General features: G+C 57.6%; 1 protein-coding gene across 2 annotated transcripts in view; it reads left to right on the forward strand.

Moving 5' to 3' along the window:
• Positions 1 to 13,250: 13,250 nt before the first annotated feature.
• Positions 13,251 to 27,544, forward strand: part of LINGO3 (leucine rich repeat and Ig domain containing 3) — an 89,199-nt gene continuing 74,905 nt past the window's right edge. The window contains exon 1 of one of the 2 annotated variants that reach the window (XM_075903186.1): positions 13,251 to 13,459. The gene's annotated coding sequence lies outside the window, so the exon portion shown is untranslated. The remainder of the gene's footprint in view (positions 13,460 to 27,544) is intronic. The other variant, XM_075903187.1, reaches the window with a different exon arrangement.

The raw sequence follows: 27,544 nt of genomic DNA on the forward strand, positions 1-27,544 counted from the left end.
CATTGCCAGCCCCTCTCTGCCCCCAGCCCCTCCTCTTCCCCACTCCCCTCCGTCACTTGCTTCCCCTGCCGGCCCCTCTGCAGTGCTGGGGTCTGCACGAGCTCCCCATCTGCAGGGAACTGCCCCCCCCCCCCCCCCCCCAGGCAGGGCAGCTCATTTTCCCACAATGGACTTGGAGACGGGGGGCAGATTGCACCTGCAGCCAAGGGCCCCGCCGGAGGGACACGGAGGAAGTCGCTGTGGGGGCAGGGCTGATGCAGGCGACGGATGCGGGCGAACGTGCGTCCTTAGCAAACCTGCCACGCCCTGTCCTCTGCCATTGGGGAGGCCAGGCTTGTGCACGGCTGGCGGGCCTGGGAGCGGGTGGCCCTTCGAACGCTGGCTCAGCGGCCTGCAGGGAATCTTAGAGAACCCTAGAGCCCCCGGGCGGGCGGGGACCCCGGGAGGCACCGAGTGCAGCCCCCCGCCCCAGCCAGGACCAGTCCAGCTCAATCAGCCCGGCCAGGGCTGTGTCCAGCCGGGACTTAGACACCTCTAGGGATGGAGATTCCCCCTCCCCCAGGGCACCCAGCCCAGCGCTTCCCACCCGCCTGGGGAAATCGTTTGCCCTAAGGTCCCACCTAGCCCGCGGGAAGCCGACCCGGTCGGGCAGGGTGAGGGTCAGTCTCTGAAAGGCCACGTGAAAACCCAGGGGACCGCTCTCGCCATACCTGGGCAAGGTGGGAGGGGGCACGGCTCTTCACTCCTGTAAGGGGCGGGGCCTCAGGGGGAAGGGGCGGGGCCGAGGCAGCCAGCAGGCCCCTCCCAGAACCTGGCCTGCTCCGCAGAGCGCACAGCCCGGCGCTCCGGCAGCAATTTAAAGGGTCCAGGACTTTGGCCATCGCAGTAGCAGCAGCAGTGGCCAGGAGCCCCGGGGCCCTTTGAGTCACTGAGCCCCAGGGCAACTGCCCCCCCACATCCCCATTGACGGGCCTGGTGACTGGACCAGACAATTGGGCATCAGTTTGGCTGGGCTCCGTTTCTAACTAGCTAAGCGTGTGCAGTTGGGTTGGTCACGGGCCTGCTCTGTGCCTCAGTTTCCCCATGTGTAAAATGGGTCTAATGATTCTGAGCGTCTCTGGCTGAACTGTGCTTTGTCTCTCGCTGTGTCGTTACTCGTCCCATGGTGTGGTGGGACGCAGCAGGATGCTTTCGAGCCAAGGCTGCTCACGAGAGACTCGGAGCCAACCAAATGTCATCACTAAAGAGCCGAGACCCACGCTCTGGAAAGGGCCTGGCGAGTCTGAAGGGCTTGTTTTGGAGTGAGCAACTTGCACTGAATAAAGGGCCCGATTTCCAGCAAGTGCTGGCCACCGGCCCGCGGGAAATCAAGCTCCTTTAAGACGTTTCAGTCTGCCCCGTCCCCCCCCCCAAACATTTGCTGCTTTTGAAGGCGCAAGCTCCCCGTCCCATGGCCAACTTCTAGTCTAGATAAATGCTGCCTGCTCATCGGGGTGAGGTTACACTTTACTTCCAGTCCTCCGTGTGGCTGGGGGCTGTCAGACAGCTACTGCATTCCACCCCAGAGGCAGCCGCATTTCAGCCTAATGTCCGTCCGGGGAAAGCACTTTGGGATCCTTTGAGAACACTGGTGCTGCCTGTGACGGGGTTTCTGCCCCACACTGGCCCTTGAAGGGTAAAAACCCAGCCCTGGGAGAGGGCTGAGAGCATGGAGCCAGCAGCTGAGGTGGATACAGCCGGTTAGGGCCCAGCTGGGGCTGTACAAATAAGGGTTCTTGGAGGGGTAGAGACAGACACTCTTGCTGGGGGTTGGGGGGACCTGACTGTTAGGGAAGCTGGAGGCATCCTGAGACAGAGCAGGGCTGGGGAATGGCAGGCAGGTCGGGGGGCTCAGGCCTGCACTCGCTCCCAGGCTGCAGGGCCTGAGGGGAGCGGGGCTGCAGGGGAGCAGCTATGTCAGGCTGCAGTTTGCCCTGAGGCCGGGGCTAGCTGAGGACTGGCCGTGAGTCACTGAGGCAAGGTGGGTGCAGGGGGCTGTAGGAGGAAAGGGCATCGTGGGCAGGCAGGGGTGCTCTGGGGCTGAAGAGCTAATTCCCAGAGTGACCAGCAGGAGGCGCCGTGGGGTGGGCGCTCACCCTGTGACACCACCCGCACGCGGGCCGCACGTCTCCTGCCAAAGCCGCAAGGGGAGAGCTTTCCCGGCGCCTGCCCGCCCCGTGTCCCGGCGCCACGTGCTCTCGCTGGCCGGAGCCACTATGCAGCAGCTGGCTCTATGTCTGGAACAGCGACCTCCGAGCCCTTTGCACCCGGGACCGGCTCCCGGGGCCCTGAATGACTCCCTGGCAGCCGGTGTGTTTGACCGACTTCGCCTCCCTGTGCTCGGGGAGCATCTGCCAGCGGCCTGCACGTCCCTCCCGCGGTGAGGAGGCAGATTTATGTGCAAGCGTCTCATGGGAGACTCTGGATTTATCCCAAATCAGCCGTCGAGCTGGGACCAGCGGCTGCCACGTGGCATGTGCCGTGGTGGAGCCCAAGCAACAGGTGCTTGGTCAGGTGACTATTCCCCGCCATTGCACCGCAGGATTCGCCCAGCTCTGGGGTGGAGCCCATCTCTGGCTCGGTGTGTGTAGCTTGCCCACTTGGCCTGTAAACCCTGGGGGACAGGGAACCTGCCTTACTATGTTTGTGGACCCCCCCGTGAGGTAGGAGAGAGTCAGTCACCCCCTTGTGAAGGGGGGAAACTGAGGCAGCTTTGCTCAGGTTCACTCTGGCAATCAGTGGAACAGAAGGAAAGTGAGCTAGGGTCTCTCAAGCTCCTCCCGTAATGACCAGCCCAGGGGTCTGAGGCTCCTGACCTGCGGGCCATCCCCAGCTGGAGCGATTGCGCAACCCGGCCTAGATGGACCAGACGGGCTTTGTTGATTAGTGGTCCCCAAAGCCCCGCCCCTTCCCACCATCGCTCCGCCCTCTCCTCCCATGGCACCCCGTCCCCACGGATGTAGCTTTGGGGATCACCGGGCGGGCCGGGTGGGAGGCGATGGCAGCGGTCACACACCCCTTCCCCTACGCTCCCCACAGCAGCAGGAGCCACGGGGAACACGAGGGGCACGACCATGGGGGGAGAGGGTGGGGTGATGGTGGGAAGGGGCGGGGCTTGGGGCCTGTGATGGACAGATCTCTCCCCTGCCCTCAACCCTCCCGGAGTCCCAGGCTGGGCTGCGCAATCGCTCCAGCTGGCGGGGCCTGCGGGCCAGGAGTCAGCGGCCCCGGTACTAGACCATCCGTCTTCGCTGAACTTTCCAGACCCTGACTCGTGTGCCCTGTTGAATGACTGACACACACACACACGCACACCCAGCACGACACACACACGCACACGCACACACCCAGCACGACACACACACACACGCACACCCAGCACAACACACACACACGCACACGCACACACCCAGCACGACACACACACACACGCACACCCAGCACAACACACACACGCATGCATGCACACACCCAGCACCACGCACACGCACACACGCACACCCAGCACCACACACACGCACACCCAGCACCACACACACACACACACACACGCACACCCAGCACCACACACACACACGCACACCCAACACCACACACACGCGCGCACACACACACACACGCACGCACACACCCAGCACCACACACACACACATGCACACCCAACACCACACACACACACACGCACACCCAGCACCACACACACACACGCACACCCAACACCACACACACGCACGCACACACCCAGCACCACACACACACACATGCACACCCAACACCACACACACACACACACGCACGCACGCACACACCCAGCACCACACACACACACGCACACCCAACACCACACGCACGCACACACACGCACGCACGCACACACCCAGCACCACACACACGCACACGCACACCCAACACCACACACACGCACACACACACCCAGCACAACACACACATACACGCACACGCACACGCACATACCCAACACCACACACACGCACGCACACACCCAGCACCACACACACACACACGCACACCCAACACCACACACACGCACATACCCAGCACAACACACACGCACACGCACATACCCAGCACCACACACACACACAAACACACACACACACACACACCCCCGCCCGCTCTTGTTCCTGCAGCGCATTGCGACCGGCCCTGGGTCGGCGCTGCGCCAGAGCTTGTATTTCAAGCTGAAAGGCTCTTGGTTCCGTGTGGAAAAGAGCGCGCAGAACCACGTCAGGGCACCGCTGGCTTCTCCGAGGCTTTTTCTTTCCCCCCCAGCCTTGCTGGTGGAGGCCAGCGGCTTTGTGGGTGAAACAAAGGGGCTGAAATCCGAGCCGCCGGCTCAGCCGATGGCCAAGGTGGGAGAACAGCAGGTGAGCTGAGCAAACACGCACAGCTAATTGGCGGGGGCCCGGATCTCCTTTCAGCCCCGCCAGGCGGACGGCACCTGGGACCAGCCTGCGTGTGGGGAGTGTTGGTTTCCCATCACTCCTTTGCCCTCCCGCCTCTGGCGTGGCTCCCATTTGCCACTGGAGAGTCAACGCCACCAACACAAAGTTGGCCTAGGACGGTCAGTGGCCCCCTCAGCTCTGATCTAGCAGAAACGAGCCCAGGCAGAGAGGGAACCCGCCCCCTCCACGGGCCTGTGGTCCTTCTCGCTAGCTCTTCCGTTACCCCCCTCAGGAGAGCTCAGTCACCACCGTCCTGACTATGATGCAGTGAAGTCGGTTTATTCCATCTTAAACAACGAGGAGTCCTGGGGCACCTTCTCGACTAACAGATTTATTGGAGCATAAGCTTGCGTGGGCGCAGACCCACTTCGTCAGACGCATTATTCCCCTCTTGTGTGTTTTCCTGAGGCCCCACAGGGTTAGTTTCCATGGAGAGGTGGTAGATGGAGGCAGCGACCGTCCCAAGCACAGTGAGCCCTATTGGGTTGCAACACGCCATGACACGCCACCAGGGCGCCTCCTGCTGGACGCGCGGGGAAGTAGCTCAGCCCAGGAGCGCCCCCTTCTGGCTGACGTGATGTGTGTTTTTACCTGTTTGTTCTCTACCTTACACAACGAATGGTTCTGGGGCACCTTAGAAACTAACAAAAACATGTCGATGGTGTTGAGCTTTCATGGGCACAACCCACTTCAGATGAATGGAGCAAGGGGTCCAGAGGTACAAATAAATAGCAGAGAGAGGGGGAGAAGCGGGGGAACCTTGTCAATTCAAGTGTCCCTGATAAATGAGGCTAATTGAGTGGGCTGAAAGTGCCCGGTGCTTTGGTTTTGGTGTCATTTGGGTGCTGCTATAATGGCCCATGCAAGAAAAGTCTTTGTTCAATCCCTGGCTACACGTGTCGTGTGCATATGAAGGCCAGTGGGTTGCTGAAATGGCTTGGTAAGAGGATAGTCACTCGAGATCCGTTAGCGAGCACCTGGGCAAGTTACAATGTTCCCTGACAGCTTTCTGCGTGTCACCGCTTCGAATATCTGATCTGTGCCTGTGACGGCGCGTTGGGGGTCCCCCGTCTCCTGCACCCCGAAATGGCACAAACAGACTCCACCAGCCAGTGGAATTGAGGGTGGTTTATTGCTCCTCCAGGATACAACATAGCAGAGATGTAATCTGGTTACAGGAACTGGGGCTAAGAGGCCTCAGTGCCCCCCTTGAGATAGGGGAGTCCCAGCCCCCCTCCCCAGCTCCTTCTCCCCTGCTTTCCAGACAGGAACTAACCAACTCTCTTCCAGCCCTGCCCCCCAGCCAGGGCAGCATTCCACCTTCCTTTGTTCCTCTCCATGGGGGGTGTCTGGTTCAACAAGTTTGGCACTACCTTTGCATAGTGAGGTTTTCCCTGCTGGGTCTTGCTCCAGACAGCAGGGGTCACCACAGCCCAGCAAGTACCCCCAGTACGTCACAGTGCCCACTTATCCTTGGCGCAGAGACTGCCCGGTTTGGCCAGAGGGGCCTCGCTGGCACAGATCATATTGGTGGATGTGCAGTTGTATGAACCCCTGGGCTACGTCTACTGGCATGATTTTCCGCAAATGCTTTTAACGGAAACGTGTTTCCGTTAAAAGCATTTGCGGAAAAGAGCGTCTAGATTGGCATGGTCGCTTTTCCGCAAAAGCATTTTTTGAGGAAAAGTTCCATGGCCAATCTAGATGCGCTTTTGTGCAAAAAAGCCCCGATCGCCATTTTAGCCATCGTGGCTTTTTTGCGCAAAACCGTCCTGTGCTGTAGACAGTGTAGACACTGGCCCTCTTGCGCAAATGATTAGCGCAAAAGGACTTTTGCCCGAACAGGAGCAGCATAGCGTTTCCACAAGAACACCGATGATCTTACATGAGATCGTCAGTGTTCTTGCGGAAATTCAAGCGGCCAGTGTATTCAGCTGGCAAGTTTTTCCTCAAAAGCAGCTGATTTTGCTGAAAAACTGGCCAGTCTAGACACAGCCCTGATATGGTGGCTTCTGGGGTAGGTCCTGTGATGGTGTCGCTGGTGTAGAGGTGTGCCGGAGTTGGCACCGGGGTTGGTTGCAGGGGGGTTCCTGGGTGAGTCTGAGGGGTGCTGTTGGTTGCTGGGAAGAATTTTGTTTCCAGTTAGGGGGCTGTGTGTGGGCGAGGCCTGGCCTGTCTCCCAAGGCTGATGGAGGGATGGTTTTCCCGGACAGGCTGTAGATGGTCGCTGATGCGCTGGAGGGTTTGAGCTGGGGGCTGTAGCTGATGGCCAGTGCGGGTCTGTTACTTTCCTTGTTGGGCCTGTCTTGAAGTTAACGATCTACAACCAATCCTGTTCTCCACCGTGTAGCAGGACCCGTGTCCCCCTCTGACCTCCAAGCCCTGCCCTGCTGCAGTACCCACACTCCAGGGTCCTCCTGCTACGCCCACCTTGCCTCAGTGACCCTCCTGCCAGTTATCCTCTAGCCCCGGCCTCGGGGCAAACTGCATCTGACCTGGCTGCTCTGCATTGACAAGGGGGTGGGGACTGGCTGCCTCCCCGCAGCCCTGGTACCCTCAGGCCCTGCAGCCTGGGAGGCTGGGCCAGGTCAGAGCTCCCCAGCTCTGCTTGCCTTTCCCCAGCCCTGCTCTGTCTAAGAAGCCTCCAGCTTCCCCGGCAGCCCCATTCCTCCTGCTCTGCAGCTGGAGCAAGAGTGTCTGTTCTCCCCTCCAGGAGCCCTTATTTATATAGCCCTCGGGGAGCCCCATAGCTGTAGGCCCCATTCGGCCCTCTCCCCAGGCTCAGTTAACCCTTGCTAGGCCAGTGCGGGGCAGACACCCCGTCACATAGCAAGATGGGAAAAATCGCTTTGTCCTGGGCTGACATGCGGCTGTGTCTGGGGCGGAGCACAGCACCCCTTCAACAGCAGCACTGCACACTCGCTCAGAGCGCGCCCGGCTGAAAGCCCAGGGAGCTGAGGCAGGCAGCTGGCATGACCTGAGCTGCAGTGGCATCAGGACTCTAGGGCTGCCCCCGGATCTGCTCGCCCGCAATCCAGAGTTTGGGGTGAGGTCTGAGCTGCCTCTCCCGGGTACTTCCCGGCCCCGTTTGACAGAGGGAGCTCTGAGGGCTGCAGGGCAGGCGGGGGGCTGAGTGCACGTCTCAGAACGACTGGACGAGGGCGCCGACCACTCGACCGTCCTGCCTCCCTACGGCAGCCCGGCACTGGAGGTTAGTGCTGACTTGGGGGAAGGATGATCCTTGTTGCAGGGCCGGAAACAGAAAGGGGCTTTCTGGGGCGCAGCCCAGGACCCCAGGGGAGGGGGTGGAGATGGGCTGCCACCACTAAGCCCTGGTGCCACGTACCGGGCTGGTTCTGTCTGGCGGGGGGTGGGGGGGTTCTGCTCACGCTGTTCCTCCGCCTACCCCCCAGAAGCTGGGTTGCCATATTGAGCACCCCTCCCCGTTGGAAAGCTCTGTCCCGGTACCGCCCTCGCCTGCAGACTCCGCCTCCTCAGCTCTCATTGGCTGCAATCCCCAGCCAATGGAAGCTGCGGGGGCAGTGACTGCAGATAAGTGCAGGCCATGTGGGACCGCCTGTTCCCCCTTCCCCAAACAGGAGCTGCCCCTGGCAAGTGCCCTGCTCCCAAATTCCTGCCCCTCCTGCACCCTAACCCCTCCCACACTCCAAATCCCTTGACCTCAGCCTGGAGTCCCCTGCAGCCCGAAATCCTCAGTCCCACCCCAGAGCCTTCAGCCCCTCCTGCACCGCATCCACCTCCTGCCTCCACCCGCAGCCCCCTCCTGCACTCGGATCCCCTAATTTTTGGCCTCATCCCAGAGCCTGGGGACCTTGCACAATCTAGTAGCCCCGGGCCCCCACAAGAGTTAATCCGGCCCTGGGTGTAGGGGCTTTCTCAGAAGGTCACTAGCGCTCTGGGCTTGCTGTGCGTCTTTCCCTAAAACACACCAAACAGGCCCCAGGTTTCAGATGTTCCGTGATTGCTTGGGGGAGCAATTGGTTTTCTTCATTGCAGGGTTTATTACTTACGCCCAGCAGGTGGGTAAATTCCATCTCCTTCAGAGATACAGGCACTTGGCCAGCGAACTTGGATTGAATTACTCATTGTTTTAATGAAAAGCAAATGGGGCTGTTGACGCGCTGTAGAGCAGCCAGAGAGACGGAGCTTTACAGGCAAGCAAAAGGATGACCGCTCTGCCCCACCCCAACTACAGTCCCACCCCAAAGTACAGCCTGCCCCGGGGTGGGGGACGGGGCAGAGAAGTGAGGGGAGGCAGGCGGGAAGAGGGAGAAGATACAGCCGCAGCATCGCTGTTTCTGCAGGGAGCAGGTCGTGCACGTACATTTATTGTGTTAATCGCCTCTGAGAACAGCTCCGGCTCTCGCGCTGAGGCACTGCTTGTCCAGATTCTCAAAGCTCTTCGTCCCACGGTGTTAGCACCATTTTGCAGGGGCCCCATGGGAGACCCAGGGAGGGGAAAGTTTGGCCCCAGGATTCCCTGGGGACGTGGTCAAGGTCAAAAACGATTCGCTCAAGGCCCTGGAGGAGCAGCACAATGAACCTGGACCCGTGTCACCCGAATTCTTCCACGTTGACTTGAGTCCAGGGTGGTCGGGGTGGGCTCCCCGGGCGAAGTGCGTGAACGAGGCGCGTGGGGGAGGAAGCAAAAAGGAGCCTTCAGTCCTGGGAGGGAGGGCAAGACCACACCAGCGCCCTCCACAGAATCAGCAACCTTGCCCTGAAATGTCACTGGTAGGTTCTATGTGGCAGTCAGGTCTAGTGGTTGGAGGCAGCACCGCCCGCAGCTCAGAGCCGGAGCCAAAATCCAGCCATCAGAGCCAAGGCGCAGAGCTGGAACCGAGCAAAGGAGCAGAAGGAATCACTCCTCCTCCAGGCCTTGTCCCCAGTCGGGCCGAAAGCAGCCTGGGATCCGGTCCTGTCCGTGCGGGGGAAGCTACGGCAGCAGCATCTTGCCTGCTGTCCCAGGCAGCACGTTTCTCCCGGCCCAGCATGGGGCCGGCTGGGGGGTTTACGGACTCAGCTGAGTTTGGACCCGGCGTCCATCGAGCGAGCAGGCCGGAGTGCGCAGTCGGAGCACCGCCTGCAGGCCTCTCTGCCGCTCCCAGAGCTTGGGGCTGGGCCTCCACCGATACGTTTTAACTTCATAAGGGACGGGGCGAGAACAGAGGTGCCGGGGCTCAGCCCGGGCCCAGGCGAAGCAACAGCAGTGCCGCTCCGAACCTGATTCCCCGCAAGGATGCTAGGCAGGCCACAGACTAGCTGCCACGTGTGGTAGCCCCACAAGGCCAGCAGGGGGCACTGTACTCTTCCTGCCAATCCTTAGCCAGGCAGGACGGGGAGGCTATTATGGGGTGTATCAGAGCCAGATGGGGTGGGGGGGCTGTAGGAGGAGCGGAGAGCAGAGGGCCACTGGCTGGGAAGCCCCAGGCATGGGCCACGTGGCTTGTGAGGCGTTGGGAATCTCCAGCGCGTGGGCTTGGCTGGTGGCGCGTGTGGCTGGCAGCAGGGGCTGGGGAGAACTGAACCGCCGGCGGTGAATGCTAAGAGCAGAGGGGGACCAGCCCAGCTTGTGCTCCCCCATTCCAGGGCTGGTCAGGGCCGGACTAACAGCCGCTAGCACTTAGAGAGCCCGAGCCAGCCGCCCCCACACGCAGGAGGTTCGGAGGCAGGAGGTTTTCCAAGCCAGCGCACTTGGGCGGGGGAGCCAGTCTTTATTTGCCTCCTGGTTGCTGAGCCTGTGGGGCAGCTCCGTCACGTCTCGGTGACCGCAGGGGCTGGGGGTATACAAGGCCCTCCCACGTTGCCCGTGTGGCCCCGCCCACACTCTGTCCCCCAGCCCCGCCCCCTTCCGCGTTTCTCCCCCAACGCTAAGGAGGCTGGGCCCATGCACCCCCCGTGCTCCAGCCGGGGCTGCTGGCTGCCTGCCTTCCTCGTTCTCTCGGGCTGGGGCCATGCACGCCGGGGGGACCTGGGGAGCAGGGGCAGGAGGTGGGGCTGGGCTTACCTCCCCCAGCCCTCAGTTTACCGGTTGCCCGTGGCTGGAAGGAAGCTCTTCTGTATTTGTGACAGTTGAGAATCTCCCCAAATCAGCGGGGCCTTAGGAAGCCCCTGGCGGGTGTGAGCGCTGGCAGTGCTGCTGGGGGGGGGGCAGCCAAGAGCGCCCCTCAAACGTACCCGGCTGCAGCGCTTCCACCCCACGCAGCCGGCCACACGCCCACCCCCCTGCTTCCCCCTCCGGCCACGCGTCACGCTCACACCCGGGGGACTTGTTTCTGGAGCTTTCATGCCCCCCGCGGAGGAGGCGGCCCCAGGGATGGCCAGTGAGGAGGCGCACGAAGGAGTCGCCTCTTCCGTGGTGGATTTCCTTTCATGGCAGCTGAGCTGCGCTCCTTTGAATTCTGATCGCTCGCCGGCTGGGCCATGAATATGCAACAGCCGGCTGGATGTTCCTGGGCCAGACTGACGTGCCAGGCTGCTCCTGGGCACTGAAATGCCCCTTCGTTGATGCGGGAGAGATTCTTGCTCCCCCTTCCAACCGCTCTTTGATTTTCTTTCTGGGAACTGGGGGTGCCTGGCTGATCACCCTGCCCTGAGGCAGGCAGGTCCTAGGGCAGCTCCCCACGCGCACAGCTCTGCCCGTGTGCTGCCACCGACGGACTCCTCCGCAGACGGAGCTGCCTGGTGCGGCTCTTTCTGTGGGTGCAACGTCCTGGAGGCTCCTGCCTGGCCCCAGCCTGTTTTGGTGAGAGGAGCAGAGAGACGGGCTTGGCCCCTCTTAGCTTCCACCTTCCAGGGCCGACTTATCCATTAGGCACAGTAGGCACAGTGCCAGGGGCCCACAAAAATGTTTTAATTTCTTTTAAAATCAGAAGGAAAAAAATGAACTTTTAGAGTCAAAGAAAATGTTTTAATTTTTTTCTCACATCATAAAAAAATGAAACTTCTAGGGCCCACGAAAATCAACCTGTGGAACTCCTTGCCAGAGGATGTTGTGAAGGCCAGGAACAGGGTTCCAAAAAGAGCTAGAGCAATTTCTGGGGGAAAGGTCCATCAGTGGCTGTTGGCCAGGCTGGGCAGGGACGCTGGAGCTGGGGATGAGCGACATGGGGAGAGAGAAGTGCCTAAGAAGGCTATCCCCCAAACTCAGCACTCCAGCTCCTTTGCAAAGGGCGGCCAGGGGAGAGGCAGACAACAGGGAAATGCTAAGCCCAGCCCCTTTCTCAGGGCTCCATACCTACATCCAGGTGACAGGACTATGTAGCACTTTAAAGACTACCAAGATGGTTTATTAGGTGATGAGCTTTCGTGGGCCAGACCCACTTCCTCAAATTTCATGGGTCTGGCCCACGAAAGCTCATCACCTAATAAACCATCTTGTTAGTCTTTAAAGTGCTGCATCGTCCTGTCCTTTGTTTCAGCTACTCCAGACTAACTCAGCTGCGTCTACATCCAGGCGACATCGTGTCACTGGCGTTTAGCAGCCCCCAGACAGGACTGCACCACTTGGAATCAGAGGGGGGCCCAATCCTGTCGGCCGGGAGCGGGAGTGGCCGCCTAACTCTTCTCTTTAATCTCCGGAACCTGGCATGGAGTGACGGGCATTGACACCGCTGTCCGTGGGAGCCGGCGGGGTTGGGGGTGGCGCTGCCCAGGGCAGATGCGTATTAAGTGGGGCTGCAGCAGGAGGAGGGTGGAATCCTCGAACTGGAAGGGACCTTGAGAAGCATCAAGTCCAGCCCCCTGCCTGCACAGCAGGGCCCAAGCACCTCCAGAGCTTCAAAAAACAATAGTCAGAGAAAAAAAGACCAAACCAAAGCCGGGTCGTGGCACGCCTGCCAGCTGTTCGCGGAACGTCGTGTACGAAACACGGATCTAGACCGTCCCTGGCAGGCGTGTGTCCAACCGGCTCTTCAATATCTCCAGGGCGGAGATTCCACAATCCCCCCAAGCAATTTATTCCAGAGTTTTATCACCCTGCCAGGCGGGAAGTTTTTCCCAATGTCCAACCTAAACCTCCCTTGCTGCAGTTCAAGCCCATTGCTGCTTGTCCTGTCCTGAGAGATGAAGGAGAATAAATTTTCTTTTTCTCCCTCTGCCTTGTGACACCCTTTTAGTTAGTTGAACACGCTGTCCCGTCCCCTCTGTCTTCTCCTTTCCAAATGAAACAAGCCCAATTCCTTCAGCCTTGCCTCATAGCTCAGGTTTTCTAGACGCTTTTGCGTTGCCCTTCTCTGGACCTTCTCCAACTTCCCCGCCTCTTTCCCGACATGTGGGGCCCAGAACTGGACCCCAGACTCCGGTGAGGTCTGAGCAGTGCAGAGGGGAGCGGGGGAATGACTTCCCGTGGCTTGCTCCCCACATGGCTGTAAACGCAGCCCACAGCAGCGGTGGTTCTGCCACTGACCCACCATGTAACCTTGGGCAACTCCCTTAAACTCTGCAGCGTGCCGCTGTCATGTACGCCGATGCAGGGGTTTCAAGGGGCCCGGAGACCCCTGCGCAGGCCGGGCCGAGCGATGCGAACAGCCCCGGTAACGACGCCCGTGGGGGGAAGGTTTCGTGGGCACAAGCCCCGCGCGTCGCACCAGGTTGCTGTTGGCCGGGGCGGGTCCCCTGTTGCTGGGAGTCCCGGCGCTGTCCCCGGGGTCTCAGACCAGGCGATTTTACACCCCGCCCCTCCACCATCCGCAGCCTCCCCTGGGGCCCGGGCGGGGGCTCTGACGAGGCGCCCGGGCCCCTCCTGGCGAGTCCGGGCTGGCAGCGCCGGGCAGGGCCAGCCCAGCGAGCAGCCGCGAGCAGGCGGCCGGGGCTGCAGCCGCTCTGCGCTCCCAGGCCCCGGCGCTGGCGTGGCCCATGCGGCGCCGGGCTGCGGGGATCCGGGAGCCGCTGTCCCCGGCGAGCAGGATGGGCAGCCCGGGCGAGCCGCCGCGGTGAGTGCGGGTCCCTGGGCAGGGCCGCAGCTGGGGGGCGCATGGGTCCGGGCGGGGGCGCAGGGTCCCTGGGCGGGGGCGCAGCTGGGGGGCGCATGGGTCCGGGCGGGGGCGCAGGGTCCCTGGGCGGGGGCGCAGCTGGGGGGCGCACGGGTCCGGGCGGGGGCGCAGGGTTCCAGGCGGGGGCGCAGCTGGGGAGCGCAGGGATCCGGGCGGGGGCGCAGCTGGGGGGCGCACGGGTCCGGGCGGGGGCGCAGGGTTCCGGGCGGGGGCGCAGCTGGGGGGCGCACGGGTCCGGGCGGGGGCGCAGCTGGGGGCGCACGGGTCCGGGCGGGGGGCTCGCGGGGCGGGCGCGCTGCGGGGGACGCGGGGTTCTCCTCGAGCCTGGCAGCGTCAGGGAGAGGCGCCCCCAGGTGCCCCGTGCTGCAGGGCCGGGCTGTGGGGACCTGGGGTTAAAACAGCTGGGCTGTCCCTGGCCGTGGGGTGAGAGCCGGGAGCAGCCTGTGGCCGGGGGCTGTGGGGTGGCTGGGTCCCTCCCCCCCTCACTATCCCCCTTTCCTTTCTCCTTCCCTGCTTCCTCCCCCTCCTCACCTGGCTCCTGCAGGATGCAAATCGTCCCCAGCGCTGGGCAGGGGCTGCCTCCCACTCCCCTAAAACTCAAGGGGGCTGCAGTCAGCAACAAGCCTCCCTCTCTGCCCTTCGTGGGATGCCCCCCAGGGACCCCGCTTGGCATCCAGGCCCCCCACTTCTGAGCAGGGGTTGGGCTGCCTCAGAGCATCACATGAGCCCCTGCGATCCCGGACGGAGCTGGGCACCCGCCAGTCTGAAAGCTGCACCCGGCAGCTCTGCCTGGCCCCTTCCTGAGCAGCCCCCTGCGTGCCCGGCTTAGGGGGCAGCCCCGTGTCGGGGGGTGGGGGGGCGCCACGGCTAGGAAGAAGACGGGGCGTCGGAGGAGGCGCAGCATTAACCCAGTCTGGGATTGCCCGGGCGCCCGAAAGCTGGGCCACTGCCCCGCTGAACCTCCCCTCCCGCTCCTGTGTGCTGTGTGGGACAGGACTGTGCTCTGCAGTGAGTTCCCCAGGGCTGGGCCAGGCTAGGTTGTCTGGAGAGCTGCGCTCCCATGGGAAGGCTCCGGGGACCTGATGGGGCCTCTGACCTGGCCAGAGAGCCTCACCCAGAAACGTCTGCATCCAGCCAGAACGTCTCTTGAGCTGTAGCTTTTTTCCCTAAAGACACCCAGGGTAGCTTCAAAGGTTCCCAGTGATGGAGACTCCGCCGAGGCCCTGCCGGAGTTGTGGCAGCAGTTCACTCCCTCCCGCTGCTAACAAAATGTGACCTCCGTTGCTCTAGACACTAGAGTCATCGCCCAGCTATTGGTTCTCGTTGTGCCTTTTCCTGCTAGAGGAAAGAGCTGTCTGCTTCCAGAAACCTCTGCCCCGGGCGAGTAGACTCATAGAATCACAGAACACTAGAACTGGACGAGTAAACTCCAGTAAACGCTCCAGTAAATTGCATAGACGGACCCGCCGAGACCTTTCACTAGAAGGCTGGTTTCCAGCCTTGAATCCTTCTTGTGTCTCTTTTTTTCTGAGCCCTTTCCAATCCCCCCCTCCCCTCCGGCCTGTAGTCTCCTCTCCCTTCCGCCTCCTTTTCCTTAAAAAATGCTTCCGCTCCGAGATCCTGGGTTTGGTCCCAAAGCAAAGGGAGTGGGATTAGGAGAGGCTGTGAGAAGCAGAGTCTAAAGAGGGTGGAAAATGCAATACGGAGCAAGAGACATTGAACAAAAGGGAGGGGACCGAGTGGGTAAGTGCCTGGAGACGATCGGGTGCCGCAATTCCGTCACATATGCCTCAGCCATCCTCCTTGGCTAGTGAACCTGAGACCTGCCGCATCCACCAGCCACACCCTTGTGCTAACTAAGTAGCTCCATTGCTTTGACCTCACTGGCTGCTCAAATTGATGGAGTCCACCACTAGAGGGAGACATGGCCACACGTACGAAACCCGTTGGGGCCAACCCAGTTCCTGTGCTCTCTGGTTCTCGCAGGGGGCTGGCAGATGTATTGTCTGATTTGGGGGAGTTTTGGGTGCTCAGAGTCTCGCCTGGGCGGGCCTTTGTTTGGTTTTGGTTTTAGTCATACATGGACTCTCTTGCCCGGGAGTGGGGAGCGGTGGGGTAAAAGTTTGGTAAAGTCCCCTGAGGTCTGTGAACCCAGAAAGCAGCGTGAAAGGTTGTGAACCTGCCGGCTCTGGGAGGCGCCCGTCCTGAGCCCTGCAGGCCCAAAGAAAGTTTGAAACAGCGTCTGCCCTCCTGCTGCAGAAAGATGTGCCCAGGGACACTGGGGGGAGGGAGGGGGCAGAAAGGGCCGGATGTTTGAGAGGCCCCGTGGCTGGCAGCAGGTGTCCACTCTCATCTGGACCTCCCGCGGGGAAGAGAAGTCAGGAACTGAATGGCTCTTTCCTGGGGGGGCTGGGGGAGTGGGGCCGACTCCAAGAAACACCCCCCCACACACACACACACCTTCCTTCAGGCCTGGCGGAGTCCCACAGTCACTCGTGCTGGCGGTGGGGAAAGGGAACCAAACGTCACGTGGCTTGTGCGTCCGTGGTCGTTCTCGGGGGTGGAGGAGAGGAAGCGTTGGGCTAAAGAGAAAGTGCCGGAAGATTTCTCCTGGTGGGATTACGGGGGACCCCTTCCTCATGCGGAGCAGGGCTCCTCTGCCTTGGTGAGCGTGGTCGCGGGGTCCCAGAGGGGATCTCCGGGGAGAGGCCCGGCGAGGAAGGCTTGCTGGAAGCCTTAGGAAAGCAGGACCGAGTGGCGGTGGGAGGGAGGTGCGAATAGATGCCCAAGATTCGCATTCCCCAGCCCCTGGCGCCCGAGTGGCAGGGCGTGGCCGTGGTCTCCCTGCAATTGTGTCAGTGGCGCGGTGACTCTCCACAAGTGGGAGAGGAGGATGGTCTTGTGGTTCAGGCACTGGCCAGGGCCCTGAGTCCGTGGCAGGCTCCCCATGTGACCTGGAACATGTCGTGAATCCCCATTTCCCCCAGCTCCAGCTCTGGCTTAGTCTCGCCTTGTGACCAATGGCGTTGGGCCCAAGCTTTGGCTCTTCCACTTCTCAGCCAACTGCCCGGAGCAGCGTCCTGATGCTGCCTCTTGTCCTGGCCTCTCCAGTGCATTTCAGGGATGCCCACACCCTATCTGTCCCCTCTTCCTTGAGGGGGAAACCCCCCGTTCAACTGCCCTCCCCCCAAGACCAGAGCACCACGAGGCCAGAGCTCAGATGGGAGCATGTCCAAGCTGCCTGGAGGGTCCTGAACACGCCGGCGGCTTGGACATGCTCCCATCTGAGCTCTGGCCTTGTGGCGCTCTGGTTGATAGTCGCCTGGAATACTGCATGTGGTTTTGGTCACAGCAGAAATTGAAATGTCCCACAGCCCCGGTGTTCACTAGGACTTTATTTCGAAATTACCCCTTAGGTCAAATTTATAAGCGGAGCGTCCCTACTGCCAGGCCTGTAATTTCGAAATGATGAGCCGCTTCCTTCGAAATCTGCCCTCCTGCTTTCCGCAGGGCGTAACGCTAATCCTGCAATTAGCATTGCCAGATTGTTTCAACAGAAATACCGGGCACACTTGCCATGACATCACAATCGACATCCCATCTTAGTTAGAACACACCCGACAGTTCTGTTGCCTCAATGTGTTTCCCGAACAGAAAGCTCAAATCCTGGACTGTCCCATTCAAAACCGGACACCTGGCGACCCTATCTGAAATTGTTATTGTGAAACAGCGGGAGTGTGGCCGCTCCAGTGCCGCTATTTAGAAATAGCTCCTCCCCAGAGTCAGTCGAACTAATTACTCCCCATGCATGCTGGGGCTCGAAGTGGAGGTAGCACGTCCACATTCACAGATCCTGCCTTGGTCTCATTTTGAGGCTTCCTTGTAGTGGGGACACGCTAGTTCCATATTCTTAAATTGGGAGTTATCAAGTCGAATTTAGTAATTTCGAAATAGTTTCCTAGTGTAGACATGGCAGGGAGGGCAACAACAGTAGAAGCCATGAGGGGAGGGGGAAGGAGAGTCTCTGCATTAAAATTTTCATTACGTTTAGCCCTTGATGTCTCAAAACAACATGCACATACAAACTGAGGGTATGTCTACACTTGCATCCTATTTCGGAATAGGGCTGCAAATGTAGCCATTCGGAATTGCAAATCAAGCCCGGGATTTAAATATCCCCGCTTGACTTGCATCTTCCCAGCCGGGCTCCATTTTTTAAATTTACAAGCCCGGAATAACTGCCCGTGTCTACACACGGCAGTGAAACAGGCGTTCGAAATAAAGCCATAGTTAAACCTCATTGCAGGAGGAATGCCTGTTTCACTGCCGCATGTAGACGTGGGCAGTTATTCCAGGCTTGTAAATTTAAATAAATAAATAAATGGCACCCGGCTGGGAAGATGCAAATCAAGCGGGGATATTTAAATCCCGGGCTTGATTTGCAATTCCAAATGCCCCCATTTGCAGCCCTATTCCGAAATAGGCTGCAAGTGTAGACATACCCTCAAGCTAATTTGGCGAGGGGAGGAGTGAGAGCACACCTAGGTGAATGGTACAGAGAAGGCTTAATAGAACTTCTGTTTATCCTTTATCCAGAAGGGGACACGCTATTAAATGAAATGGGAGCAATTTTTAAATGGATTCTCTTTTTGCAATGTATAATTGACATGTGGAACTTACTGCTGTAGGATATTGGTAGGCAAATGGTGGAATGAGATTCAGAAAAGGACTAAACGTTGAATGTGTATGAATGGGATGTTGAGCTGGTCAGCATATTTTCAGTGAATAGCAGATTTGCTAAAAATGTATTTTTCAGGGTACTGAAACAGCTCATGAAGTCAGGTCAAAGTCACTGAATATTTTCAGCCAAGCTTTCTTTTAAAAAGTCAAGAGAGTTCATTTTGAAATGGCACATCCCAGCTTTTCCTTTGGAAAGGATGTTTTGTTTCAAAATGTAGCAAGTTTGTTAAGAGTGAAAAAACACCCCAAAACAATCCCCAGAGAGTGACTGTTAAAAGCCAGCAGCCTTAATCTTTCGGGGCATAAACCGACATCAGACTCCTGCAGCGTGTCCGACAGTCTTGCGAAATGAAGTGCATTGCGGGTAGATCTGAGCAGCCTGAGCGCTGGAAAAGTCTGAATCCACTGCACAGCTTTGTTGCCAATATGAGAGTTTTAACACACTCCTGGGTGATTTGGAATTCGGCCTCACCAGATCCTGGCTGCTGGACAGGCCGGCCCATCAATCAAGTCCAGTTTGGGAATTCCCTTGCGACTGAATCAACGGAGCTATTTCTGGTCCTCCGTAGCCTGATTCCAGTTGGGAGAAACCAGCAGCAGAGGAGAATAGCCTCTCGGTTCAGGAAAATCCCACTTCCTATGATTGTCTCAGTTCAGAAAAGAGAAAGGGAGTTGAATGATGCCAGACAGACAAGCCCCAGACTGAATCTTTTCTCTCATGAGACGTGAGCTCAACTTTACCGCTGAAGTGTGTCCGCGTTCATCTGACAAAGCGGGTCGCTGCCCACGAAAGCTTATGCTCCAATAAATCTGTTAGTCTATCAGGTGCCACAGGACTCCTCGTTGTTCCTGCATGAAACAAAAGCCGCGGTGATTGATTATTTGAACTGTGGGGGTGCCGAGCGGCTGCCTCTCCAATGTGCTAGGTGCTGCACAGACATAAAGAGATGGTTTGAAGTATTATTGTATGTCCCACAGTAGCTTGGCATTTTAGAGTTAAAAGAACGTCAGCGTCAGTGCGATAGGAAAGTGCGTCTGATGACTTTGTGTACGTACGCGAACGAGTTAATTGCATCCAAGAAATGGGAACTGTGTCCTTCGATCCGATTCTAAAAGGATAATTAAAAACCCGATGGGAAGCTGCCGGTGTGACAGCCTGATGATTGATTTTGCTTTCATTTAATTTAATTTATTTATTCATAGACATTTCTGTGGTGCTCATTAAGACCTGAGGAGGGAAACTGCCTCTTGCCACTGGAAAGGAGATGGCACAGAGAGATGAATTTTAAACTCAAGCTGAAACGCCAAGTCAAAGATTGACTCTGGGGTGGTAATATTGTAGAACACAGTGTGTTCATGTGTTGCTCGCCACAAGTTGAATTTCTCTGGCTGGGCCACATTCGTGGCCCGGCAGGATTTTAGTGAGCCGGATGTCCACTTATCATGGGTGTGGCCAAGTTTCCTGTGGTGCTGGGCCAGGCTCCTGCCTGGCCTAGTGGATAGGGCTCCTTCCTGGGGAGGACAAAGTCATGGGTTTGAGTCCCAGGGAAGCTCTGGTTGGGCAGAGTTGGTTACAGCCCCTAGGCCTGGCCTTCCATGTTCTGCACTGTCATTTACCATTAAATGTCTCCTAAGAGAGCAGCAGAGTCAGTGATGCTGCCAGACAATGTTGACTTGACTTCCTGTGGTTTGGTGAGTTTTATGGTTGGGCAGTTAGGTCCTGAGGATGCCAGACTAGAGTGTTATTATAGAATCCTAGCACACTAGAACGGGAAGGGACATCGAGAGGTCCTCGAGTCCAGTCCCCTGCCCTCGCGGCAGGACCCAGCAGTGAAGTTCCCAAACTTTTTGGCATCACGCCCCCTTTTTGATTTTTGAGAAACCCTCACACCCCTGTCCCCAATAGCAGCAAAACTTGTTGAGAAAAAAAAAGGAACTTAACCGAGGCCGAAAAACAAAAATGTCAGCAAAACTTGGGGTGGGGGGGATTGACAGGTGGGGGCTGGATCGCCTCGCGCCCCCCTTGGAATGTCTTCACGCCCCCCCTGGGGGCACACCCCCCAGTTTGGGAACCCATGGTCTGTCCAACCCGCTCTTCAATATCTCCAGAGATGGAGATGCCACAACCTCCCTTGGCAATTTAGTCCAGTGTTTCATCACCCTGACAGGTAGGAAGTTTTTCTTAATGTCCAACCTAAACCTCCCTTGCTGCAGTTTAAGCCCCTTGCTTCCTGTCCTGACCTCTGAGGGCCAGGAGAGCGATTTTCCCCCTCCTCCCTGTGACACCCTTTTAGATACTTGAAAACCGCTCTCATGTCCCCTCTCAGTCTTCTCTTTTCCAAACTAAACAAGCCCAGTTCTTTCAGCCTTCCCTCCTAGCTCATGTTCTCCAGAACTTTCATCATTCTTGTCGCTCTTCTCTGGACCTTCTCCAGTTTCTCCACATCTTTTCTGAAATGTGGTGCCCAGAACAGGACACAAGACTCCAACTGAGGCCTGATCAGCGCAGAGCAGAGCGGGAGAATGACTTCTCCTGTCTTGCTCACAACACTCCTGTTAACACTCTTATTGCAGACCCTGAGCTATTTAACGTCTGTCTTAAGGCCCCAGAAGATTGCAGGGGAACCGCCGGAGTCTTTTAAAAACAAGAAAGTTAAACTCCAGCCATCGTGGTTGTTTGGCAGCTGTGACGTGAGAGCCCCCCGCAGGCTCGAAAACCAAACGACAAATGAAAAGGGCCCCACGTTTCTTCCTTCTTTTAAAAAAAGTCAAGATTTTAAGCTACTGCCGAGATTTGGGGGGATGAGTCATGGGTTGGGTGCTTGGCATTGCAGAAATGAGTCCACTGAGTTCAGGGAGCCAAAGTTCTTCTCCCGTTCACGCTGGTGCGACTCAGCCGGCGTTGGTTCGGCCTCGGCACTCAGACAGGAATGTGCCGTGGGTTGGCAGGTCTTAGGTCTTGGGCACATTCCCTCTGCTCTCGTCGGCAGGGCCCAGCGTCCCTCGGGAGGTTCTTGGGACCTAGTTACAGCAGGTCTCTCTTTCCCTATCCCGGAGTCTGATCGGCAGGCTGGGTCACGGGTCCCCTTGGGGCTGATCATACCACTGAGCCCACCTGCCTGCCCTCCAGGGCGCCCCACCACCCTGCCCTGCTGGGCCAGAAGTTCTGGTCTGCCGCAGCCAAGACACCGAGTTGGGGTAACAGCCCCAAGCAGAACAACGGTGAGAACCCCCCGGCCTCTGGGGGGCTCCGACTTGCCAGCCCCCAGGAGCACAAGCCCAATGGGGACGAGAACCCCAGATAAATGCATCGTACTCGATATAGAACCCTAAAATCCTAGAACGGGAAGGGACCTCGCGAGGTCATTGAGTCCAGTCCCCTGCCCTCGCGGCAGGACCCAGCACCGTCTAGACCAGTGTTTCTCAACCCGTGGTCCGAGTACCCTTCGGGGTACTCGAGGGAATTCTGCGGGGTCCGTCAACACAACTGAAATTTGGAGAAAACTGAATTTTTGTTTTAAGTTTCACAGCCCTTTATTATTTTGGTACTTGTTACACCCAAAAATGTCATCGCCTGCCCAGCTATAATTCAATTGTTTAAACAAATGTGCTGCAATGGTAGAAAAAAATATTGTGTCTGAAAACTGGAGGTACTGGAGGTACTTATAATGCTTTTTTAAAGGGGAACTTTATTTTAAAAGATTGAGAAACACTGGTTTAGACCATCCCTGACAGGTGTCTGTCCAACCTGCTCTTAAATATCTCCAGAGATGGAGATTCTGCAACCTCCCCAGGCAACTTATTCCAGTGTTTAACCATCCTAATGTCCAACCTAACCCTCCCTTGCTGCAGTATAAAAGTTGTATACACAGTAGGGATGTGAGAGTTGAACCGATAAGCTGATGCTCTCCCGGAGATGGTTTCATTGCAGCTGTGAAGCCTCCTGACTATTCAAGAAAGGGACCATGGAGACATCATGTGGTTCGTTCAGAACGTCTGCTCGGTGGCGGCAGCAGTGAGAACGCGAGGAATGGTTAGGAAAGGGCTGAAGAATAGGACAGAAAATACCTGGTGTAAACCCGTGGGGCGGTCTCGCCGTCCCAAAAACGCAATATTGGAATTGGAAACGGCACAGAGAAGGGCAGCAGAAATGTCGGGCTCTGCCATGGCTTCTGTATGAGGCGAGATTAACGAGACTGGGACTGAGAAGGGACAGTTTGGGGGGGATATGACGGGGGTCTGGAAAATCCTGACTGGCGTGGTGAAGGCGAATAAGGAAATGTTGTTTCCTCCTTCACGTAACACAAGCACCGGGAGGCACCCAATTATATTAAGAGGCAGCATGCTTAAAACGAATATCAGGAAGTCTTTCTTCACACAACGCTGAGTCAACCTGTGGAACTCCTTGCTGGGGGATGTCATGAAGGTGGAAAACATAACTGGGTTAAAAAACAGGAGGCTAGGTCCATCTTAGTGGCTATTAGGTAAGATTCTCAAGGACTCAACCCCATGCTCTGGGTACCCCTATATCTCTGCCTGCCAGAAGCTGGGCATTTGATAACTGCCCTGTTCTGTTCGTTCCCTCTGGGGCACCTGGCATTGGCCACTGTCAGGACTCAGGATGCTGGGCTGGTTGCACTGTAGGTCTGGCGCAGCCTGGCCCTTCTCATGGGAAGCTTATGGAACAGGCATTTTCAAAATGTGCTTGGAAGGGTCTGACTTTATTAGCACTGTTGCTATTGCTGTCAGGCCCTCTACCCATCCCTGCTGCGACCCCTCCGGGCAGCGCGACAGGCCCGAATGGAACGTGTCATTGGGGAGCCGAGTGCATAGAAGGACAAGGGCCTCTGGCAGGATTTGCGCTCGATGTTTAAAGGTCTGAAATCGACCCTATTGGAATGAATGCAGCTCTGTGCATCTGGTTTTCATTGACCCGCGAATCACTCCTGCTCCGTCAGCATGACCCAGCTGGCTCTCTGAGCCTCGGAGTGGGGTGCTCAGACCCTCGTCTGTTTTGGGGAGGGGGATTGGGGAGGGGTTTTTTTTGGCTTGAGTGCAGGAGATCTCCGGGCGAAGGGAACGGTCTGGAAGATGGTGCCGGGGAGATCTGTACTGCCACGGACGTCCAAGCGCTTCAGGTTTCCACATCGTGCCCACCCCACTGTTGTAACTAGTGGCGATTTGAGTTGTCTAGAAGGTGTCTTTCTCCCCACTGCCCTTCCCAGCATGCGGCGTTGATTGCAGGGTGTCTGCGGCGTAGCCTTTGGACGGAGTTCACTCGGGGTCACCCGAGACCCAGCCTTGGTCCTGTCGCTATGCAAATTCTGTCTCCTAAACTTTGCGCGAAGTTGATGGTGTTGTTCTACTGGACTGTACAGGGGTGAGGAGCTTTTCGGGGGGCCGGGGGCCACTGACTCTCAGAAAAATCAGTCGGGGGCCGCACACAAGTGAGAAGCAAAACAAAACCAAACAAAACCCTCACTGACGTGGCCCCTGGCCGAGAAGGAGAAAGACAGCTGTGGGGCCAGATCCGGGCAAGTCGGGGGCTGCATCCGGCCCCTGGGCCTTAGGTTCCCCACTCCTGCAGTACAGCTTCCCATGGTAGCTGGGCAGAATTTTCTATAAGATCTGCTGTCAGCCTGTCATCTGAATCTCTGTACAGCGCTAGCATGGCCCAGAGGAGCATTGTGGGCCACTCAGGGAAGTCTTTGGTGCCATTCCCAACTCCGCCACTGATCCACTGTGTGACCTTGGCCAAGTCATGTCCCTTACGTGCCTCAGTTTCTCCGTCTGTACAATGGATATAATAGTTCTTGCTCTGTAGTGTCTACATGTTCTTTCCTGCTGGCTAGCCACTCTCATTGCCTTTTTATTCTTCTCCACTCACTGCTCTTGTACCAACCAGTCCCTTGATTAATCACTGATGCTAATTTTTTAATAGAGAGATAATAGTTCTCTACCGGGCTGTGAGCCTTAATGAACGAATGTTTGTTAAGCACGTTGAGATGCTTGTATGAAAAGAGCAATTGAAGTGCGACATAATTAATGACAGTCTTGTGCAAAGGCATTGCGCGGTGGAGAAAGGGTTGTAGAGCAAGTTGCAGGAGGGGCAGTAAAATAAAGAGGCGAGGGGGAGAGACGGTTATAACTGAGATTTGAAAAAAGAGGAGGAAAAGCAATAAACCAAGGGGAGACCTTGGAAAGAGATAGTCCAGGCTCTGGCTGGCTGGGTGAGGAGCAGTGATTGGACTTCTGGGTAGGGATGTTAAATTTCGATGAATCAACTAATCGAATAGTTGAAGGAATTTCTATCGACTACTCAATTAGGGTGCTCGCTATCCCGCTGTGCCTCTCCCTTTGAAATGTACAAGAGCTACCCACAGCTCTTCTACCTGGCAAAGAGAGGCACAGAAGGCCTCTGCCTCCCCCGCCCTCCACAGAGACGGTGCTGGGGGGAACAAGCTTCTAAGCCGGCTACCCCTCAGCACCGTCTCCTGCTTCCCCCTTTGCTGCTTCTCTCTGATAGAGGCAGCCGGGGGGTGGGGAGGGGACTAGTCGTTACTCGACGAGCCGATAAGCAGTATTTGCTTCTCAGGTAGACGACTAGTCACTTACATCCCTGCTCCTGAGCCTTCTCGGCTGGGTTTCAAGGGAGGCTCTTTTTAAGGGCTCCGTACGGTTTATTTGAGAGCCCAAGGAAATGCGTCTGCGCGGATTGGCTCCCGTCTCCCAGGATTGCAGCTGCGCCCAGCACACAGGCGGGCCGGCGGCAGCACGTTAGGCGTAAGCGAAGCGGGGTGGCTGGGCGAGCCCCGTGCGTGAGGACGGAGACCGCTGGTCTGCACGCGGCTGTGTGACACGCGGCGGCAGAGACCTGGCCCTGCTGTCCGCGAAGGCCACATCCACAGGAGGAAGCTGTTTCGAAATAATTAAATCGAGTTAATAATGCCCAAAATAACAAAATCGAACGCATGTGTCCACACCACGGGGATGCATCCCTCCACTCAGAGCGGTGGTCACCAGCCCGTAGATCAGGTCACTGGTAGATCTTGGAGCCTCTGACGGGTGAGCCGACTGGTTTGGCCAGGAAGCTCTCAAGGGCCGACACTTCAGCTGCTCCTTGCCCCGCTGCTGTGCATCTCCTGCCCTTTGCCCTGCACCTGCCCCCTCAGGAGCCTCCTGCTTTCTGGGCAGGGCAGGGGAGGGTGGGGAGAGGAGCTCATGTCAGGGTGCCCCCTCTCCCAGCCTGTATCCCATCTCCACAGAGCAGAGAGGGGACGTGACGGGACTTGGGAGGGAGTTGGCTGGCTGCTTTTGGGAGCGGTGCAGGGCCAGGGCAGGCGTGAGCACCACCCCCAGGTGCCACCCAAGGTAAGCAGGGCCCAGCTGGAGCCTGCATCCCAAAACCCTAGCCCAGCCATGAACCCCTCCTGCACCCCAAGCCCTGCCCTTGCCCCGAGCACCCCTGCATCCAAACACCCTCCCAGAGCCTGCCCCTAGAACTCCCTCTGCCACCCCAACTGCCTGCCCCAAGCTCAGCTCAGAGCCCCTCTCCCGCTCCAGATCCCTTCATCCAAGACCAGAGCCTGCCCCCAACCCTCGGCCCCAACCTGGTGAAAGGGAGGCAGGATGGGGGAAGGGAGGACGGGGTGGGCAGGGGCCTCAGAGAAGGGGCGTAAGGAGGCCCAGCAAGGGTGTTTGGGTGTGCGGGGGATCTTGGATCACAAAGTGATCGGTGCATAAAGAGGTTGGAGACCCTGACTCAGAGCCCCACAAGCACCAGGGAGGAGCGACTTGGAATGTTTCCAGACAGTAGCAGTGGGACGGGAGGCAGGTTTCTTATTTTGTAAACGCCTCGAGCTCCATGGGAAGTAAGAGCTGGGTTCCCACAGAACTTCGGTCTCCCACCGAGCTGCCAAGCCCGGAGGAGAAAGGGCCGTGTCAGAGAAGCCAGCCCCTCCCCTCGCGTGCTTTGCTGAGCACTGTCTGTCCAGCACCAGGCACGGACGTACCGACACCGAGGAGACTGGAGTCTAAGTACAGGGCAGATTTCTCCATTCAATCACCCATCTGCCACCAACATTCCCCCCCCCCCCCCCCCCATGTCTCTAGGCACAGGAGTTAGACTAAAACCAAAACCCTACCCGTATGCGTGTATCTGTGTAGTATTGCCAAGGGTGTGATTTTCCCCAGGGAAATCAACATCTTCTCACCTGGGTCGGTGAGACCATCCAGGGTGGACACGGCGGGGACCCTTGGTCCCTACAAAGCCCGTCTGGCCCCCGGCCTGTCTTCAGATGGAGGAAATACAATTCCGACTCTTCCAGTGCCACTTGTGCCTCAGTGTCCCGAAACCCGTTGCACGGCACCTAGCACAGCAGCAAGGCCCCTCTGCAAAGGGAACTGCATTCCTCCTCCTCCCCAGGACTCGCCGGACGCTAGGGGGCTCAGGGCCGCTGGGCCAGCAACAGCCCAGCCCGGGGCTGCAGGGAGATCTCAAGCCAAGGCCTTCCCCTTGTGGTCATTAATGATCACAGGGTAACGATTCCAGCTTGGATCATGAGGCAAAGCTTCGTTGCTCTGGGTGCAGCAAGCATGCTGGGTAAAGTAGAGAGACAGAGACAGAGACAGACAGACAGTGTCTGTGTCTGTGTCCAGGTGAATGGAAATAGTACCCTAAATGCTGCTGCAACTTGTCTATAAGGTCGCCAGGTATCTGCTTTTGAACCGGACAGTCCAGAATTTGAGCTTTCTGTTCGGGAAACAAACTGAGAAAATAGAACTGTCAAGTGTGTTGTAACTAAGAGTACGTCTAGACTACAGGGTTTTGTCGACGGAAGTTTTGTCGACAGATACTGTCGACAAAACTTCTGTCGACATAGAGGGTACGTCTAGACTACATGCCTCCGTCGACGGAGGCATGTAGATTAGCCAGATCGGCAGAGGGAAATGAAGCTGCGATTAAAATAATCGCGGCTTCATTTAAATTTAAATGGCTGCCCCGCTCTGCCGATCAGCTGTTTGTCGGCAGATCGGGGCAGTCTGGACGCGACGCGCCGACAAAGAAGCCTTTCTTGATCGGCACAGGTAAACCTGGTTTCACGAGGCATACCTGTGCCGATCAAGAAAGGCTTCTTTGTCGGCGCGTCGCGTCCAGACTGCCCCGATCTGCCGACAAACAGCTGATCAGCAGAGTGGGGCAGCCATTTAAATTTAAATGAAGCCGCGATTATTTTAATCGCAGCTTCATTTCCCTCTGCCGATCTGGCTAATCTACATGCCTCC

Source organism: Pelodiscus sinensis, chromosome 19, assembly GCF_049634645.1.
Source record: "Pelodiscus sinensis isolate JC-2024 chromosome 19, ASM4963464v1, whole genome shotgun sequence".
Lineage (NCBI taxonomy): Eukaryota > Metazoa > Chordata > Testudines > Trionychidae > Pelodiscus > Pelodiscus sinensis.